The sequence below is a fragment of the Thermobia domestica genome, chromosome 14 (assembly GCF_964235325.1).
Source record: "Thermobia domestica chromosome 14, izTheDome1.hap1.1, whole genome shotgun sequence".
Taxonomy (NCBI): Eukaryota; Metazoa; Arthropoda; class Insecta; order Zygentoma; family Lepismatidae; genus Thermobia; species Thermobia domestica.
The window spans coordinates 186,881,443-186,891,045 of record NC_137467.1 but is presented as its reverse complement, the minus strand read 5'-3'; positions in this window follow the sequence as shown (position 1 = coordinate 186,891,045).

Here is a 9,603-nt window from a genome sequence, read left to right as displayed (position 1 = left end):
CTTTACATGTTCTATGTTGCGGAAATGCCTCGGCTTCCAGGGGAAATCATTTTTTTTCAATATGCCGACGATACGGTATTTTTTGTTCTATCCTACATTATCCAGCAAATAAGTTCAGTTCTACAGTCTGCAATTAATCGCTTCACCTCATTGTGTACTCGTTGGACACTCGCCATAAATGCGGCTAGAACTCAAATTATTGTCTTTCTACCATCACAACGAAGATCAAAGGTCCGTCGAAATCCTCGCAATATCGCACTGCATGTTGATGACGATTCTATACGCCTCAGTAACATAGTCACCTATCTTGGGATTACATACGACCATCACTTCACATGGAACAAACACTTAGCAACTATCACAGCAAAAGCCTTTAATAGACTCAATTTGTTGAAACGCTTAACCGGTACGACATGGAATCTTAAGGCACAGACAATTCTAAATACATACAAAGTTTTCTTACATGCTTTCCGCATAGCCTTCCGTGTCCGGTTACTTAGCGCCACCCAGGAGCTACACTAACGCATCGCTTTCCCTACATTACAGTGTTACATCAGAAAACTAGGGCTCACCTATATCAACAAACGTTTCCAAAACCAACACCCTTTACTTTATGACACTATGCGATATCTGGAATTGTGTCCCACACCACATCGGTATTATCATCCAAAATTTTCTCTCCTGTTTACGCTGTATCAATACACCTTAACCCCGAGTTATCCTTCCTTTTTCACCTCTGACTACATTATTCATGAATATCTTCCACTTATTCATCCATTCTATCCTGCATTCACTTGGACTCCTTTGTCTACTCACTTGGACTTCCCCTGTTTTTCATCATCGCCTAGAGTTTCATTTCTCTGACTAACAAAACAGCGTGTTTTCTTGTGCTTTGCAGCCCTCCTCATTCTTCATTCTCATTATAAGCTTACGAAATTTCCATTACATTTTCCTCGTTCTTTCTTGTATAGCATTATTCTACTTTTCCATTTATTTTTTTTTCGTTATTGTTAATGTATGTATGCTTCATTCCTTTCATAATGGTAAGGATCAAAGTTCTTTACATCCAGTTTTGTTATTTTCATTTTATTATTTTGCTATTTTCATTTTGTTGTTTGTTATTTGTTGTAACATTTGATATTACTAATTTTAATAAAGCACATAGACCACCTATTGTCCTCTGCACCTAAGGACCTTTCCTTCACTCACCTCACAGAGGGTGTAACCCTCTTAACGGTTGCTAGCAACTTTGGCTAGCCGTTAAAAGAAACACTGCATCTGCATTCATAGTTTCCAGAGAATTGCTTCTGAAGCGCCACGCACTTAGAACGGTGACAATTTTTGAAAAACCTTCCGACACCTGATCCTGGACTGTTCTATTCGTTTCACAGAACACTGTTCATCAGACTTATCTCAGCCAAGGGTGTACAGTGTCACTGCATTAATAGGTGTACTGTCTTACCTGGACCACTATCCAAACAGGTAGTCCAACCTTGGAATCAGATCATTCCATTACATTACATCTCATCATATCTACATTAACGTATCGTCTTCGTTATATGGGCATCAGCCCACCGGATAGATTTCATTATGGCGGACTCTTTCACGAAACTTGGCAAACGAACCAGCGATCGACATCTAAATTTACCTTCTGTGGTTGATGGCCCATCCGTTTGCTCAAGGAAGATGGGGCCAAGGAAGCGGCCGTCACAATCACAACCAAGCACTTCAGGCTCTTGCAAACTCTCAGATCTCCGACACAACCGTTGAATCTTCTGTTTCATTTCGATCCAGGTCGCCTCAATGAACTAAAACTGGATGGTTTTACCATTTCCAAGGTACTTAGAATCCGCAATGACCGTGGGCCAACCTTCACGGTTCGCATTCTTTCCCCACCCCCTCAAGAGACAATAGACGACCTGCTTGCTCATGAAGCTTACATAAACAATCGGAAACATAGAGTCGAACTATCAAGTTCGATGGCACTATTACCAGTACGTTGCGAACGTTGTGAGGTATATAGCACCCATAGTACAGCTGAATGTAAGAAAGATTTTAAATGTGGCGACTATGCAGGACCACATTCTACATGCATATATACTAATTTGCATCATCCAACGAAATACTCTACATGTGCTGACAACCTCCCCACATATAGTTACAAATGTCAAGCGAAACCGTAACAAACGCCCCAACATCCTGAACTGGTCGTACCATTACGTGTAACGTCCATTGCTACCACCACCCCGCCTACAATGGAACTCCGGTTCGAGTAAATCAACTCTTCAGATTTCTAACCCTTTCGCTACGTAATATCCACCCTTTCATCCGTCCACACATTTTGCAGCAAATCATTGCAGCCAATTCAACATTTCACATTCACTTCACGGCAATATATTCTGGGAATTCAGTACATTTTCATGCATCTCCAACAACTCCAAAAGGTTAAATTTCATTAACTTTCTATATTTGAACATCAGATTGTTTCCAAAGAACAAACTATTGTTTGAAACTCAGCTGCTAGAGGAACATATCACAGTTTTTCTCCTTAATTAAAAATATTTAACCAAATCAACTCCAAGTCGACTACCGGGATACACAATTCTACGCGAAGACAATTTGCTGCCTGCTCAGAGAGCTAATGGGAGTGTAGCGGTTGGATTTCTCTCATTTGCCTTATCGCCAGTTCTACTGTGCTCTTACTCCGTTACCCGAATACATGATTACCAAAGTGTACTTCAAATCCATTAACATTACTGTTGCAACTAACTATAACCGGCCTGCTCATCCCCTTCCGTACAATTTGTACGCCACATTTGAAACACCCATCGCAACTACATCATCACGGCAGATTTAAATATGCATAGTCGCTCAGATCTCGATCGTACCAATTTTGCAGCTTTTATCACCACACACAGCACTGGAAATATTCATCAGCTGCCCAAACCTACTCACCCAGAGTCAATTACCACACCCGACATCGTTATAACATCTAGCAATCTCTTTACTCATAAAAGTATTGCAGCACTTGATACACTAGGTGGTGATCACGCTCCTATTAAACTCACCATAATCTTCCATTCTTCTGCATCATCTCGCTAACAAATGCCTTCCCGTACCTGTTTTCTATTTTATAAAGCTACAGGATAAGCTATCGCTCTTGCCTCGCTCAACACACAGAGCACTTTTCATCTCCTACTACAGAAGAAGATCTATACATCACGGTTCATACACTTACTCAAACCATACAAGAAGCTAGCACACTCTCCATTCCCACTGGCAAAAATATCCCATATCAACCTTGACTGACCCAAATTATCTGACTATGATCTCACGCTCTCACCAACTTTATCAAGATTACATTCGCTCCAGAAATTCTGAAGCCCTATTCTATCATCAACAATTACAAAGAACTGTGCACAACTACATACAGCCATATAAACTTCGTTGTTGGATGAAAACCTGCATCAACCTGTCTACCATCAGTCATTCTACCAAATTCTGGAAAACGTTTAACGCTCTGTGCGGCAAGTGTACAAAAACTCCATATCCAATTCTGATTTTTGCAAATTTTGCTGCTCAAACAGATACGGAGAAAACGAACGCTTTCGCTGATCATGTGCAGAACACCTTCACACCACCGCCACCTGGAACTACACCCCGTGTTGTTGACAGTGTTGACACCACTCTATTCTTTCAACTCAATACCATGCACGAACACAGTGTAAACCAACCTGCTACTTCACCTATCACTGTTGAAAAGGTCACAGATACTGTCAAATGTTAGCGAAACACAGCGCCTGGCTTTGATAATATTACCTATCGCCAGATCAGAGAGTGTCCACCTACATTACTTATCTTCATCGCCAATCTCTTCACCTTCGTACTGCGTACAGATTTTTTCCTTCTACTCTGGGAAACATCTAAAACTCTTATGCTTCCAAAACCACATAAGCCTCTTCATGAGATCACCTCTTACAGGCCAATCCAGCTCACAAGCACATTTAGCAAAATTCTCGAACGAATTCTAGTTAAACGGCTTCATACTTACCTCAACACCAGAAATATCATTTCTCTCACTCAAGCAGGCTTCTGTCTTTGTTTCTCCATAAACGATTTACTCTTACGTCTCACAAGCCTTATCACTATACATTATGATAGAATAAAACTATCATGTCTAGTCTTACTCGATCTCGAGAAAACTTTCGACAAATTGTGGCATCTCCGTCGTATTATAAACTGATTAGGCTCCATCTTGCTCCAGCATACGTACGACTTATCTTTAACTTCCTCTCAGTTCGTATCACCTACGTTGCCAGTAATGAACATTTGTCTCATCACATTTTCTTACTGTCAGGAGTTTCACAGGGCTCTGCCCTTACACAGTTGTTATACATTCTGTCTGTTGATGACATGCCACAGCTTCCAGACGAAATTTATTCTTTCCAGTATGCAGATGATACTGCTTTTCTCGCTCTAGAAACATAAATCCAGCATATAAATAAGATCTAAAAAACAGCCATCTCTGACTTCTGTCTTTGGTGCCGACGTTGGAAACTCACCATCAATGCTACAAAAACGCATTCTATCATGTTGCCACCAAAGAAAACAACCAAAGTCCGCATAAATCGATGTTGCCTATCTCTCAACGTAGACCAGGTTCCTCTGCAAGCTATAAAAGCTGTCACATACTTAGGTATCACGTTTGACATACCTCACCTGGATGCAACACCTAAAACAATTTCGACTAAAGCTTACAATCGTCTCAACCTTCTTAAACGTCTCGCAGGAATGACCTGGGGTCTCAAATCACACACAGTCTTGAACACCTACATAGTCTTTCTCCCCCATACTCTCACCTATTGTTTCACAGCTTGGATAGCCGCATCAGAAAAGTTCTACCCCAAACTTCTTATTCTCGAACGCAATGCCTTCCGAATTACTTATCACATCAAATTACCTAGCCCCACACGAGAACCATATCAGCGCATTACATTTTCCGCCTGCAGTACCATCTTGAATGCCTTCGACTCTCATACATACCAAGCCGATTTCAAATCCAACATCCACTACTTTTAGACAGAATGCACTATTTAGCACTACATCCTACACCTACACGTTATCTTCACACTCCATTATCTCTTTTGTTTACGTTATACCATTACATTCTTCCTCCTGATGATCCCTCACTCTTGCTTCTTAACGATTACGTCACTCATGATCATTTACTTCTTATTTTTCCATCATTTCATTCACAGTAATATTCTCATACTAACTTGGGTTCATCATGTCACTCATCATAGCCTAGGGTGCCCCTAGGCAAGAATATAACTGCATTCTTACGCTAACATTTTCCTATGTGTTGTGCTGTGATTGCACCTCATCTCATACTTCATCCTCATTAATCATATTACTATAATACTACATTACTATCACTTAGCTTCTATTCTCCTGATCGTATTTATTGTATATATTGTTTAGTGTTTCTCGTTTATTGATTTGTAGATCATTGTTCACCTACTTTCATAACAGTTATATATGTGTGTTTTATGTTGACTATATGTATTTATGTCTATCTCTCCACCTAATGTTAAGGAACTCAAAGTTACTTATGACCATTACTGCTCTGAAATAAATAAAAAAAAATACTTAGACCAACCACCGACCTAAAAACCAACAATCCCTTCAAATCACTTCCCTAAAAGTGGGCGTAACCCTCTCAGAGGTAGCCAGCCTTAGCTAGCAATGTAGAAAAGATGGTACCCTTACATATCTCCTTTCATTACACGTTAGACTAGAATAATTTTTGGAGGCAGTAATGGATAAATTTATGTCCTCGCTTTTGAAAAAAATTAAGTGTGAACAGTGAAGTAATTATCATTTTGAGTCTGGTACCAGCGTTGCCAGGCTAAAGAAACAAATTTATCGTCACAATAACTAAAAAATACGGAATATCGGAAGAAATTATTATATATGTGTGTGTGTACGCGTTCCATATTCTGAGAGTAATATTTGATTTGCATACTCTGTTTTCATCAAAATAAAGCATAAATATAAAGAAATGAAGCAATGTTCTCTGTTATTGGTTCACAACCTAAAATACTTCCTTGCAATTTTTTCGAACTTCCCTTTTCTTCACAGTCGTCTTTTTGATTTGGGGAAATAAGGCGGAAAATAAAACGAGCTCGGTTTGTGAATTAAGTATTCCCACCACGACTACATCAACATTTGGTATTAGCATTCTTTTTCTTCCCTCTCTGCTCTCTATATATGACTTGTAAAGCTGCATAATGTTAGGGAAAGGTGATAAAGCAGTTAGGATCATAAATCTGCAATATTTCATGTATAGCTATTGTGTTGGATTTGCCAGAGAGCCTGCTCTCTTGTCCTTATGTAGAGGAACAGACAAGGAAGAAAATTGCTGCACTTGTTCCTCTTGCCCACCGAAAAGAGAACCGAGTTTAATTGTGATTTTATGGTCATCCTCCTGACCTGAGGTTTGTCCGCTGAAGCAACTAGGGATTCAAAACGGAAAGCGTCATTTTGTTTGCCTTTTCGTTTTAAACAATCGATTTTTGTCTCTGTCTATCTCCACACAAACAGCTGTTCTTCCTTATGCAAAAAGAAAATATTCTATCGAATCCTATAATGATCGTACGTTATTTTTTATCAATCGGAGCACAATATTATCTTGTCCTTTGATAATTATCGAACACACTGGCTACGATGTCTGGTACTCTTGCGCTACATCCATAGAGGATATGAGAATCACATCAATCTTATGTTGGCAGGGCAAGGAGAAAAGCCTAATACGATTAAGACATTGAAGAGCTAAGAGAAAAGAATAAAAATTGTTGAAGTGAGAACATTTAATACAAATGCGAACAAATATGCCAACAACTAAATGCTTCCAAGCAATGATTTTTGTCTAGTGGTGAAGACGCTAGATTACGTTGAATATGTTAAGTGAAAGAAGGCAAAAATTCCAGTGACATTTATTAGTGAAGTGAAATAATGAAAACAAGGAAGCAGGCAGATCTAATCAGGGGTGTGTATCAAAGGACGGTGTTCCGCAAAACAACATTTTCCCGAATTTCGCACATGTGAGTCTCTACATTAGGAATTTTTTTTGATAAATGTGCCTATTGCAGAAACTATTATATCAGAGATCCTGAAAAATAATTTCTATGCACCCTTGTCTATCATCACCCTCTGAGACCAAAACCCCCCTCAGTTCGAAAGTTTCTTTCCTCTCTCCCACTCTCTGCATATATATATACAAAGAAAGACAGAGGGAGATGCTCCCGTAACTGAGAGTGGGATACGTCCCTTCAAATCAATGACATGGCAAATGCACGCTCACATAATAAGAATGCCTAATGAAAACAATTATAAAACATCAAACTGATTATTGCAAGCATTATATTGAACTATCCGTTTACCTAAGGTTCCAAGATCCGAACCACATACCCCGAATGTCAAAACATTGTGAATCACAGAACTCCTACCTTCCCCAAAAAAGTCCCGTGAAAACAACTCAAGTTTTGGAATGAGGAACCTATATAAAGACATTCTAATAGACTTCTATTCAGTTATTTCTACCTACGACTAGTTTTATTCATACAGTATGTAACAATAGGGTGGTTTTTAGGTATATGGGTAAAAATAATTTTTCGTATTTCTTCTGCCGCATCCTTTATTTATTTCCCTTTCGTAATAGAAACATCATACTGAAAATTTCACCAAAATCCATCAACTTTAACCCATGCCGCAAAGCAATTCATTTCTGCAAATAAAAATCTATTTGAATATAATTGGCACTCGATTTACTATTCGTCAATAAACGTACAATAATTATTACAATAGTGTAAACAGAACAATATAACTTTTCCTCCGTAATTAAGAATTGACTGGTGTTTAAATACAGTCGGTTGGTTATCAGGCAACAAGATACCAGTATCATTATCGTCGTCCGTGCACGTGGTACTTATAGTAATAAAGTGTTATGAACCACTATAGAAAAAACACCTGGATCTGTTTCTCATGTTTCTTATTTCATTAATAAAATTTATGTTAGTTAGAAATCAATCAGCTAGTAAACACAAATGAAAATGGTAGTTGCAGATACTTAAAAAATATATAAAAATATATGTTTGAAATGAAGATCAACTTAACGATAGCTTATACTTTTTACATAAGGTTGCTTTTCCACATCCTGGAAACAAGTTTCTTTAGTCTTTAACCACCTGCGAAAGGAATTGATTCTGTTCTTCGGTTTTAGTTAGAACTGCATTGTAATCTTCCCTTAACTTCACAGCTCTTTAACCACCTGCGAAAGGAATTCATTCTGTTCTTCGGTTTTAGTTAGAAGTGCATTGTAATCTTCCCTTAACTTCACAGCTCTTTAACCACCTGCGAAAGGAATTGATTCTGTTCTTCGGTTTTAGTTAGAACTGCATTGTAATCTTCCCTTAACTTCACAACTCTTTAACCACCTGCGAAAGGAATTGATTCTGTTCTTCGGTTTTAGTTAGAGCTGCATTGTAATCTTCCCTTAACTTCACAGCTCTTTAACCACCTGCGAAAGGAATTGATTCTGTTCTTCGGTTTTAGTTAGAACTGCATTGTAATCTTCCCTTAACTTCACAACTCTTTAACCACCTGCGAAAGGAATTGATTCTGTTCTTCGGTTTTAGTTAGAACTGCATTGTAATCTTCCCTTAACTTCACAGCTCTTTAACCACCTGCGAAAGGAATTGATTCTGTTCTTCGGTTTTAGTTAGAACTGCATTGTAATCTTGCCTTAACTTCACAGCTCTTTAACCACCTGCGAAAGGAATTGATTCTGTTCTTCGGTTTTAGTTAGAGCTGCATTGTAATCTTCCCTTAACTTCACAGCTCTTTAACCACCTGCGAAAGGAATTGATTCTGTTCTTCGGTTTTAGTTAGAGCTGCATTGTAATCTTCCCTTAACTTCACAGCTCTTTAACCACCTGCGAAAGGAATTGATTCTGTTCTTCGGTTTTAGTTAGAACTGCATTGTAATCTTCCCTTAACTTCACAGCTCTTTCCACTGCGTCATTTGTAACATGCAGCTAACCAACTACTTTTTTCCTGAAAATAAATTCATCATTTGTCAACCAGCAAAACTTATCAATTCCTAAAAAAAAAAAAAAACCTTTAGAAATCTTAAACCTTTCAAAGAACATCTTCCTATTTCCTGTTACAAAATCATCAATTTCTTAGCTTAATACTATCTATTTCACTAGCGCGCAGTTTCGCAAATTCCTTCATCGTTACACATGAACTACCAACATTTTTTATTTTTGTGTCATTTTGTGATTCTGTTCATTACTAGCGTTCTCTTCAAAAAATGAAATTGCCAAACATTTTCTGAGAAGTACCAAAGATCCCAGGAAAACTTAAAAGAACCGTTGAGTTAAGTTACAAGAAGGAATCCACCCTCGAGACATCAGAATTTATGAGTTTGTACCTTTGAAGGTTATAAAAAATTGTATATTTTAATGTAGTGCACGAGATGCACTGGAAAGAGTAAACCAAGCTTTAAATATAATAGAACAAGAAAAATGGACACTTCACGAT